Source organism: Seriola lalandi, unplaced genomic scaffold (genome assembly GCF_002814215.2).
Source record: "Seriola lalandi dorsalis isolate HSWRI2012SDOR001 ecotype SW California unplaced genomic scaffold, Sedor1 jcf7180002053559, whole genome shotgun sequence".
In the NCBI taxonomy this organism is placed as follows: domain Eukaryota; kingdom Metazoa; phylum Chordata; class Actinopteri; order Carangiformes; family Carangidae; genus Seriola; species Seriola lalandi.
Window position 1 is genome coordinate 1 of NW_019524112.1, and position 11,984 is coordinate 11,984.

Consider the following 11,984-nt stretch of genomic DNA (forward strand, 5'->3'; position numbering starts at 1 on the left):
ATACTATGACTTTTTATGCCTTACTATACTATGTCGTTTTTATGACTTTTTATGCCTTACTATACTATGTCGTTTTTATGACTTTTCATGCCTTACTATACTATGACATTTTTATGACTTTTTATGCCTTACTATACTATGACTTTTTATGCCTTACTATACTATGACGTTTTTATGACTTTTTAAGCCTTACTATACTATGTCGTTTTTATGACTTTTTATGCCTCACTATACTATGTCGTTTTTATGACTTTTTATGCCTTACTATACTATGACGTTTTTATGACTTTTTAAGCCTTACTATACTATGTCGTTTTTATGACTTTTTATGCCTCACTATACTATGTCGTTTTTATACCATACTATACTATGACGTTTTTATGACTTTTTATGCCTTACTATACTATGATGTTTTTATGACTATTTAAGCCTTACTATACTATGACATTTTTATGACTTTTTATGCCTTAATATACTATGACGTTTTTATACCTTAATATACTATGACGTTTTTATGAATTTTAATGGCTTTCTATACTATGACTTTTTATGCCTTACTATACTATGACGTTTTTATGACTTTTTAAGCCTTACTATACTATGTCGATTTTATGACTTTCCATGCCTCACTATACTATGTCGTTTTTATACCTTACTATACTATGTCGTTTTAATGACTTTTTATGCCTTAATATACTATGACGTTTTTATGACTTTTCATGCCTTACTATACTATGACTTTTTATGACTCTTTATGCCTTACTATACTATGTCGTCTTTATCAACTTTTTATGCCTTATTATACTATGAAGTTTTTATGACTTTTTATGCCTTACTATACTATGTCTTTATACCTATGTCGTTTTTACTACTTTTTATGCCTTACTATACTATGAAGTTTTTATGACTTTTTATGCCTTACTATACTATGACATTCTTATGACTTTTTATGCCTTACTGTACTATGTCGTTTTCATCAACTTTTTATGCCTTACTATATTTATGCCATTTTTGTGACTTGTGACTTAATATAATATGACGTTTTTATGACTTTTTATGCCTTACTATGACGTTTTTATGACTTTTTATGTCTTACTATACTATGACGTTTTTATGACTTTTTAAGTTTTATTATACTATGTCGTTTTTACACCTTACTATACAATGTTGTTTTTATGACCTTTTATGCCTTACTATACTCTGACTTTTTATGCCTTCCTATACTCTGACGTTTCTATGACTTTTTATGACTTTCTATACTATGAATTTTTATGCCTTATGTCGTAGAGGCAAAGTATAGTAAAGTATAGTGTATCAAGGCATAAAAAAATACTATATATACTAGTATATATGTATATATATAGCATATATACCAAAAAAGATGGTATAGTAAGCCCTAAAAAGTCATAAAAACGTAATAGTATAGTAAGGCTTAAAAAGTCATAAAAGCGTCATAGTGTAGTAAGGCATAAAAACTAAGTAACAAGGAACATTTCCCCCTATCTGAAAGCTCCACCCACTCATTCACATCTTCAACCAATCACAACATTACACAGCGGCCTTTAGCCAATCACCCATAAGCTTTGAAACTTTAAAATTGTGTCTGTCTCTTCTTCCATACAGCTGTCATTTCAGCACTGCGAGGAATCTGCGACCCACCTCCACCCCTTCTCCACCTCAACCTTGGACGCCAGACCATCTCCAATCAAACCATCCAATCAGAAGTTCCCTCATCAAGACGTTCCCATTCCTGAGCTCCATTCCTCATCACCACCACCAGTGTTTATACTCCAGGGGAAGATTCCTCTCATTGGAAGGACATTAAACCTATGGATCTTGTTCATAGTGATCCATTTCCGGCCGGGGTCTAAGTGCCGAAAATCTATTCATTCTGTTCACAATAAATTTCATTTTGCTTTCATTCTGATACTGTCTTGTTCTTCTTATCAGTCTCTCCTGATTGAATTGACCTACTACAGTAAGGCAGAAGAACAACATAATATAGTAAGGCATAAAAAATGTAAAAAAAAAAGCATACTATAGAAAGGCATCAAAAGTCTTAAAATTGACATAGTATAGTAAGGCATGAAAAATATCATGAAAATTACATAATACTGTAAGATATAATATGTCATAAATGTCATAGTGTAGGGAAGCATAAAGTTACAAAAACTTCATAGTATAATAAGGTATGAAAAGTCATAAAAATGGCATAGTATAGTAAGGCATAAAAACTTCATAGAATAACAAGGCATAAAAAGTCATAAAAACCTGATAGTATAGTAAGGCATAAAAAGTCTTAAAAACGTCATCGTATAGTAAGGCATAAAAAGTTAAAAAAACATCATAGTAAAGTAAGGTATAAAAACTTCATAGTATAATAACGTATGAAAAGTCATAAAAACGTCATAGTATAGTAAGGCATAAAAAGTCATAGTATCGTAAGGCATAAAAAGTCATAAAAACGACATAATATAGTAAGGCATAAAAAGTCATAGTATAGTAAGGCATAAAAAGTCATAAAAACGTGACTTTTTATGCCTTTTTATAGTAAGGCATAAAAAGTCATAAAAACGACATAGTATTGTAAGGCATAAAAAGCTATAAAAACATCATAGTATAGTATGGCATAAAAAATCAGAGTATAGTGATGCATAAAAAGTCACAAAAAAGATATAATCTATTAAGCCATAAAAAGTCATAGAATAGTAAGGCATAAAAATGTCATAGTATAGTAAGGCATAAAAAGTCATAAAAACGACATAGTATAGTAAGGCATAAAAAGACATAAAAACGTCATAGTATAGTAAGGCATAAAAAGTCTTAAAAACATCATCGTATAGTAAGGTATAAAAAGTCATACTATAGTAAGGCATAACAATTCATAGTATAGTAAGGCATAAGAAGTCATAAAAACGTCATCATATAGTAAGGCATAAAAAGTTGTAAAAATGTCATAGTATATTAAGGCATACAAAGTCAGAGTATACTAAGGCGTGAAAACTCATAAAAACGTCATAGTATAGTAAGGCATACAAAGTCAGAGTATAGTAAGGCATAACAATTCATAGTATAGTAAGGCATAAGAAGTCATGAAAACGTCACAGTATAGTAAGGCATAAAAAGTCATAAAAACGTCAGAGTATAGTAAGGCATAAAAATTCACAGTATAGTAAGGCATAAAAAGTCATAAAAACGTCAGAGTATAGTAAGGGATAAAAAGTCATAAAAACGCCATCGTATATTAAGGCATAAAAAGTCGTAAAAACGTTATAGTATAGTAAAGCATACAAAATCAGAGTATAGTAAGGCATAATAATTCATAGTATAGTAAGGCATAAAAATTCATAGTATAGTAAGGCATAAAAAGTCATAAAAATGTCATAGTAAAGTAAGGCAAAAAAAGTTACAAAAATGACATAATCTATTAAGCTATAAAAAGTCATAGTATAGTAAGGCATAAAAAGTCATAAAAACGTCATAGTATAGTAAGGCATAAAAACATCATAGTAGAGTAAGGCATAAAAAGTCATAAAAACGTCATAGTATATATAGTAAGGCATAAAAAGTCATAAAAACGAGATAATCTATTAAGCCATAAAAAGTCATAGTATAGTAAGGCATAAAAATTCATAGTATAGTAAGGCATAAAAAGTCATAGTATAGTAAGGCATAAAAAGTCATAAAAACGACATAGTATAGTAAGGCATAAAAAGTCATAGTATAGTAAGGCATAAAAAGTCATAAAAACGTGATAGTATAGTAAGGCATAAAAAGCTATAAAAACATCATAGTATAGTATGGCATAAAAAATCGGAGCATAGTAATGCATAAAAAGTCATAAAAAGGTCATAGTATAGTAAGGCATAAAAAGTCATAAAAACGACATAGTATAGTAAGACATAAAAAGTTACAAAAACGACATAATCTATTAAGCCATAAAAAGTCATAGTATAGTAAGGCATAAAAATTCATAGTATAGTAAGGCATAAAAAGTCATAAAAACGACATAGTATTGTAAGGCATAAAAAGTCATAGTATAGTAAGGCATAAAAAGTCATAAAAACGTGATAGTATAGTAAGGCATAAAAAGTCATAAAAACATCATAGTATAGTAAGGCATAAAAAGCCATAAAAACGTCATCGTATTGTAAGGCATAAAAAGTCTTAAAAACATCATAGTATAGTAAGGTATAAAAAGTCATAGTATAGTAAGGCATAAAAAGTCAAAAAAATGTCATACTATAGTAAGGCATAAAAAGTCTTAAAAAAATCATAGTATAGTAAGGCATAAAAAGTCACAAAAATGACAGTATAGTAAGGTATAAAAAGTCATAGTATAGTAAAGCATAAAAAGTCATAAAAACGACATAGTATAGTAAGGCACAAAAAGTCATAAAACCGTCAGAATATAGTAAGGCACAAAAAGTCATAGTATAGTAAGCCATAAAAAGTCAGTGTACTAAGGTATAAAAACTTCCTAGAATAAAGCATGAAAAGTCATAAAAACATCATTGTATAGTAAGGAATAAAAAATCATAAAAAGTCATAGTATAGTAAGGCATTAAAACTTCCTAGAATAATAAGGCATAAAAAGTCATAAAAACAACATAGTATAACAAGGCATAAAAAGTCATAAAAAGTCAAAACATATTTAGGTATAAAAAGTCATAGTATTGTAAGGCATAAAAAAATCATAAAAACGTCATAGTATAACAAGGCATAAAAAATCATAAAAACGTCATCGTATAGTAAGGCATAAAAAGTCAGAGTATAGTAGAGCATAAAAAGTTGATAAAAACGACATAGTATAGTGAGGCATAAAAAGTCACAAAAACGACATAGTATAGTAAGGCTTAAAAAGTCATAAAAACATCATAGTATAGTAAAGCATAAAAAGTCATAAAAACGTCATAGTATAGTAAGGCATAAAAAGTCTTAAAAACATCATAGTATAGTAAGGTATAAAAATTCATAGTATAGTAAGGCATAAAAAGTCATAAAAACGTCATAATATAGTAAGACATAAAAAGTCATAAAAACGTCATAGTATAGTAAGGCATAAAAAGTCAGAGTATAGTAGAGCATAAAAAGTTGATAAAAACGACAGTATAGTAGAGCATAAAAAGTTGATAAAAACGACATAGTATAGTAAGGCATAAAATGTCTTAAAAACATCATAGTATAGTAAGGCATAAAAAGTCATAAAAATGACAGTATAGTAAGGTATAAAAAGTCATAGTATAGTAAAGCATAAATAGTCATAAAAATGTCATAGTATAGTAAGGCATAAAAAGTCTTAAAAACATCACAGTATAGTAAGGCATAAAAAGTCATGAAAATGACAGTATAGTAAGGCATAAATAGTGATAAAAATGTCATAGTATATTAAGGTATAAAAACAACATAGTATAGTGAGTCATAAAAAGTTACAAAAACGTCATAGTATATAAATCATAAAAAGTCATAAAAACGACATAGTATAGTAAGGCATAAAAAGCCATAAAAACGTCATAGCATAGTAAAGCATAAAAAGTCATAAAAACGTCATAGTATAGTAAGGCATAAAAAGTCATAAAAACGACATAGTATAAGAAGAGCATAAAAAGTTGATAAAAACGTCATAGTATAGTAAGGCATAAAAAGTCAGAGTATAGTAGAGCATAAAAAGTTGATAAAAACGTCATAGTATAGTAAGGCATAAAAAGTCAGAGTATAGTAGAGCATAAAAAGTTGATAAAAACGACATAGTATAGTAAGGCATAAAAAGTCATAAAAACGTCATAGTGTAGTAAGGCATCAAAAGCCGTAAAAACAACATAGTATTGTAAGACACAAAAAGTCATAGAAAGTCAAAACGTATTTAAGTATAAAAAGTCATAGTATAGTAATGCATCAAAAGTCACAAAAGGTCATAGTACAGCAAGGCATAAAAGTCCTAAAAATGACATATTATTGGGCATTTTACTACTTACCTTTGTACCATTTAGGTTTATTCAAAACCAAGGATATTCTAAAACTTTTGACTGGTGGTGCATACTGTTCCAGGATCTTACCAGGATAAAATTTGAATTTTTGCTTTTCAAATAACTCATATCTTAGCACAGTCAAGTCCACTTCATGGCTCAAATCCTAATTTTTTGACTTCCTGTGAATGGCACAGATTTCTGCATGATAAGACTTTCTTTTATGACTCTGTAATAACTTGAGTTTCAGCCTTCCCTTCTTAACCCTGTCTCCTAGAAATTATGTTTTTATAGTGCTAATTTATTTCCCAAATTGTGTTGTGCTGCGAAACATAATTGCTGCCTGGATTATGTTCATAGACAACGTTCATACACTACATCTATGTACCAAACAACACATTATGCAAATATTAAAGTGGCCATCACTGGAGTCCAGGCTTCATGCAGATGTCAGGACATTTGTAAGTGTTTATTCATGTGCATTATTTTGTCAACAATTCAATTATTTCTTTTGTCAAGACATAATTTATATTATTGCAACTGTGTTTTATTATATTTCCATTTATTATTTGTTCATACACCAACATCAGCTTATGGGGGGACCACAGGAGGAGTTATAGTTGTTCACAAATACATTAATAAACACTTGAATCTGCTTACACCTGCATTATAGTGTGTTATTTATTATATGTTCATGTACTTATAAATGCTAAATAGGGTAATTCATGTCAAGTGTAATGACTGTGGACCTCTAAAACCAAATCCCATATCAGTCTGTGTGTATGTGTACAAAAGTTGGTACACACACTATCATGACTCTATTTTGTTTTAAATAAATACCAGTTTCTAAGTGGAAAATTGCATATGCATTGTTTTTGTGCATATATATCATTTATTCATTTGCCCACTGGGCTTCACAGCAGCTCCAGTCTCTCCTGTCAGATTATCTGCTCTCCTGTAATCTGAAATTCCACTTTTCCCAAAAACAAAATCACTTGTTCACTCCACACACTCCTCCGTTCACACTTAACCACCACCTTTTGTCTCTCATGCCCCCGTTTCCTCCTCTCATCTCTTCCTCTATCTCTTTCTTTCTCTTTCTCTCAAGCTTCTGCCAAATTGTTAAATTTGAGCTCTCCATCTCCTTTCCCACACACACATGTACGCGGAGGTAAACACACAGCCGGGCAAAAATAGCATTCATCTCTGCATCCATCTCTGATCTGATTCTGGGCTCAAAGATGAGAATCCTTTGGCAGGAATTTTCTCGCTCTCTCTCAATCACACACACACACACACACACACACACACACACACACACACACACACACACACACAAACACACACACACACTTTATCACTCTCTTTCTATCTCAACACACAAATTGAATCTGTGGTCTTGACAGGGCAAGAGGACAAGGAGTACGAATAAAAATCACCTCATTACTCACAACCTTACACCCCTACACTTCGCCTAACACAAGCGCACACACATATATGCACATACCCAGATAGGCGTAGACAATCAGGCCATTCACATGCATTAGGGATGGAAACAGAAAAGCCTTGAATCCTGGTCAAACATCATTTGGTGTGTAAATGCTGACAGACGAGGGCAGGAGGCCACATGTGACTCCGGAGGATCAGAGACACTGTTTGGCACAGAGACGACGGGAATAACGGGGACAGACGGAGCAAAAATGGAGCGCACATTTGTTGAGGGTGAAAACAATGATGATCATGATTAAACTGATGAATGATGAAGGTCACAGTGACAATACAAGCAATGAAACGATGATAATGATAATGATGATGTTCGCTCAGTCTTTATCTCGTGCCTCCCCTCTGTGATGAAGACTATTATTTTTCAGCTGCCTCTCCCATAATTCCAGGTTTGACTGACGACCTCCCGTGGTGCAACCATGACGGCAGTTTAAAGTCTAAGATGTCACAGAAGAGATCATTGATCACGGCAGACTGGGTAGGTATTACTGTAACAAGATCTGAAAAATCTCCTGCTGTTTTATTTTTGCAAAGCTCTGATAAACAGTTGGCAGGTTTGAGTGGTGAGATATTTGATAATTTGAACAATTCAAATTAATCTATTTATTCCATTGGATGAACTATTGGTAATAGAACTTAAAAAAAGGCAATACAATATCTTACAAAGGGATGTTAAACCTTAAATAATAATATGGGCAGCAGAGACAAGCTATGAAAACATAACTGACATATTATCACCTTTTAAAGCGACGCTATGTAAATTTTACTAAACAGCAGCCACTGTTACCACAAGTGGCAGCTACAGGATAATGGTTCTAAAACGTAGTGCAACTATAGTACAAGCAGTAAGGAGTCATTGTTAGCCACCATAAGCTACTGGTCATACCAGTCCATGTAAGGCTGTAGCAGAAAGACTCCTTAATGTATTCACTTGATTATTGACTTATTGCTTATTATTTGTACAGGAAAGATGTCCTGATTTCTCAAAATGTATATAGCATCACTTTAAGTTCATATGGAGAACTTATTTACATTTTCAGCAGACACCCAGCAACCAACCAAACAACCCAACCTAATATTTCCTTCAAACTCTTGATCTCTCGCTCTTTTAGCTCTATTTTTTTTTTATCCTCCATTAACTCCTGGTGGAAATATCTGGATCTTTAGCAACTAAATGCTCTACTGTGTTCACCAGCTACTTGCTAACTGTGTCTGTCTGCCATTTGTTGCTGGGCAGCTTTTAGAGAGCTGTGAGAGTGAATCAAAACAGTACAGTTGTGGGCCATAAAAGGAATAACCATGCAAAGAAAATGCTCTGTGGAGCTGAGTGGACCTGCAGAGTCAGGTGATGATCCTCTATGGGTTCATCACTACGAGTGGGCCCCTTTCACATACAATAGTCATGTGATCTCAGTCCAAAATCAGAACAAGACTCCATCAGAAAAACCTGATTTAAGTCCACCCTGTCCAAGACGTTGTTTTATTTATTTTTCACAGTTCACCACGAGTTCAGATTCAGATGTATCAGGCAGGGGTATAGGCATATATTTCATATATATATTTATTGAAATCTTGATGCAGCAAGGAAAAGGAAATGATGTCTGTACCTACCTACTGCTACATGTGTCATGCCCTTTTGCCTCACTTCACTCATCCTTGTCTGGAACTGAATTCAGAAAGTTTTCTCTAAATTATGCTTCTGCCTTCATCCTTATCTATAAGACCTTGGTTTCCCCAGCTATCCCAGTGAACCATTGTCTAACAAAATAAGAAAAGAGCACAAAAAGTAAGAAAATTCCTTCACAGACAGCATTACACAGCAGAGCATGTGCACCAAACTGATAGCAGCCAAAATGTCTAGATTAAAAAGGAGGCGACTTGAAACAACATCCACCATAGCAACAGAAACCTCACGGTTAGTGACGCAGGTTTTGTCACCAGTTCAATCGCTGCATAGAGCTCTTTGAAATTTCTTCATTATTTAAATTTTTTAGGTTTTATTTATTCAATGAACTGTTTCAAATTTCATTTCCCATGAGGGTCCATCACTGTCCTGAAACAATTAGGGTGTTTAAACGTCTTCTCCACCCTGGCAGCTGTAACAATCTGGTGAATAAATTCTTGAATGTTCACTAAAAAGGAGTCAAATTTAAATTTCTAAACATAGTGGAAAAGTTTTACTTCTACTGCTTACTTTTTTAATGTAGAAAGTCAGTAAATTGTTCATTGCTCAAACCCCTAAATCCCCAGAAAAAATACAAAGGGCTTAGTCTCTGTCATCAGTGGGAGCTGTATCCCTGTTCCTTGACTAGCAGCACAAACCTGGGTTGGGAAAGTGACAAAGCAGCATCACCACTGCCGAGATGCCCTCAAGCGAGGCCCTGAACCTGCTCTACCAACTGCTCCACAGTGCTCAGTGGCCAACACATCAGACTGTGGTTGCACTGGGCGGCTTCCAGGTGAGTAACTGGCAACTTAACGGTCTTAATTTGAAAGAATTCATTTGGTAATTCGAGGGGAACTCAACACAAAAACACAGCTGCTAACCTGCTGCTAACATTGGATGCTACTCCCTCCCAGGTTAGAGGATCAAAACTGAACCGAATTCCATATTGCTGCACTGACTGCTGCTTATTTGAGTCAAGGGGGGAAACAGACCTTGATGCGCGAGCTGCTAGAGTATACACACACTGTTATCGCAATGTGATGTTCAATAAGGTAAACTATGATGTTGTCACTTGATAAACACAGCTCCAAGCTGCATTTCTGATTTTCTCTACAAATCCTCCTCTCATTTGTGGCTGTAGTCCCTCAAGGTCCCATATTTTACACTTTTCCAGTGTTTTATTTGAAGTATTGATCCATAAGAAGATATATTGGTGGTTTTAAGAATCAAAAATCATCTCAATGTAGTTTCACATCTCCTCTCTCAGGCTTCTCCCCGGAGCTCTAGTAACAACAGGTGAGTTGAGTGATGGAATAAAAATATAGCAGATTTCACATAAACACTTGGATACCATATCCTGAAAAATTGGACGCTGGGTCCAGGTGGGCCGTGCTGGGCATGCTTGAGGGTGGCGGCTGTTTCGTTGTGACATCACAGAGTTACAGAAGTCCTGACGGCTCGTTTTAAGGCACAGTTTCTGAATACAGGCTGTGAGCATTTTGTTTGTGGACTGAGCGCTTCGATACTTTTACAGTATTTATAATCAACAGACACTCTCACTTTCTACAATATGAGAACTCTAAACCTTTGACAGTTCACAGTTTTTCATAAAGGGAAAAGAAAATAGTTTTCTATCGCTTCACACATACATACACATGCAATCACACTCTGCACTCTGGTGCACGCATGTATGTAAGTGTCCATATGCATGGAGGCATTTTGGGCATGCTGTCGAAACAAAGTTTGTTCTTAATATTTTCTGCATGCCCTTCTCTGTCTGGACTTAAAGCAGCATTTTGTATTCTGCTGACATCGTCCCACCCAGCAGAGATGGCTGGCGTTCAGAAGCAGAGACAGAGAGCAGAGCGGGAAACAGACAGAGGCAAAGAGGAAGGAGGAAAACTTTTTACCTTTGCTGATGGAGGACCTCTCCGAACCAGCTGAGCCTTCAGTCGCGGCGCACTTTTAACATCGCTATCAAAAAACAGAGAAAAGGGAGGGGAAGGGAACAGGAGGGGCGGGCGGAGACAGAGGGTGGTTAGAATGACAAAGGTGAGGAATATCTGAAAATCGTCTGGCGGCAGCACAGACTGACAGTCTGCCACATTAAAAGTCTGAAACAGGGGCAGCTTCGTAGGCTGCATCAGGAAAAAACCAGTGGAGTGGAAATTAAGTTTGGACTCAGCTTTTCCTTTCCCCCTGGTTACTGTGGTAAAGTGAAACTCGTTAAATAATAATAAAAATTGGATTTATATAACACAATTAATAGGACACCTCAAAGCTCTATGTGTGTCAGAGGGGGAGGAGAGATAGACTGGGAAATAGGACGCTGAAGAGGAACAAAAAGCGAGGGATTGTTGAAATAAGGGCTGTGTGAAGAGAAAACAGAGGGGGATTCCCATTAGAGAGACAGATGAAGGCACGGCTGAGGATGACAGCAACATCTGACAGTTGGCAAGTCAGTGATGGACAGTGAGGGAGAGATGGAGAGAAAGAGTTCTTATTTCCAAGGCTAATCCATGGCTCTGCCTCGTAGGAAAAACGCAATCTCATACGAAGAGAGTTTACAACCTTTTCCGTTTTCTCTGCCACATGATTGCTCATCCTCAACTATCGAGTCACTTGTCTGTGTGTGTGTGTGAGAGAGAGAGAGAGAGAGAGAGAGAGAGAGAGAGAGAGAGAGAGAGAGAGAGAGAGAGAGAGTGTGTGTGTGAAAGGCTGAAGGGATATAAAAAAATACTTCAATAATTCAGGTGGTGGATGAAACATTAAGAGTAAGCCTGCAATAACCCCCGAAAGAAAACTACCTGCTGTTAAGTGCTTCGTACTATTTTGTTCATCCCCCCCCC

The 11,984-nt window shown here is 34.8% G+C and overlaps 1 long non-coding RNA gene across 1 annotated transcript in view; it reads right to left on the reverse strand.

Annotated features, from left to right (window-relative positions):
• Positions 1 to 11,044: 11,044 nt before the first annotated feature.
• Positions 11,045 to 11,984, reverse strand: part of LOC111651280 (uncharacterized) — a 66,879-nt gene continuing 65,939 nt past the window's right edge. Inside the window, exon 3 of the long non-coding RNA XR_002760490.2 lies at positions 11,045 to 11,109. This is a non-coding gene — a long non-coding RNA (uncharacterized LOC111651280). The remainder of the gene's footprint in view (positions 11,110 to 11,984) is intronic.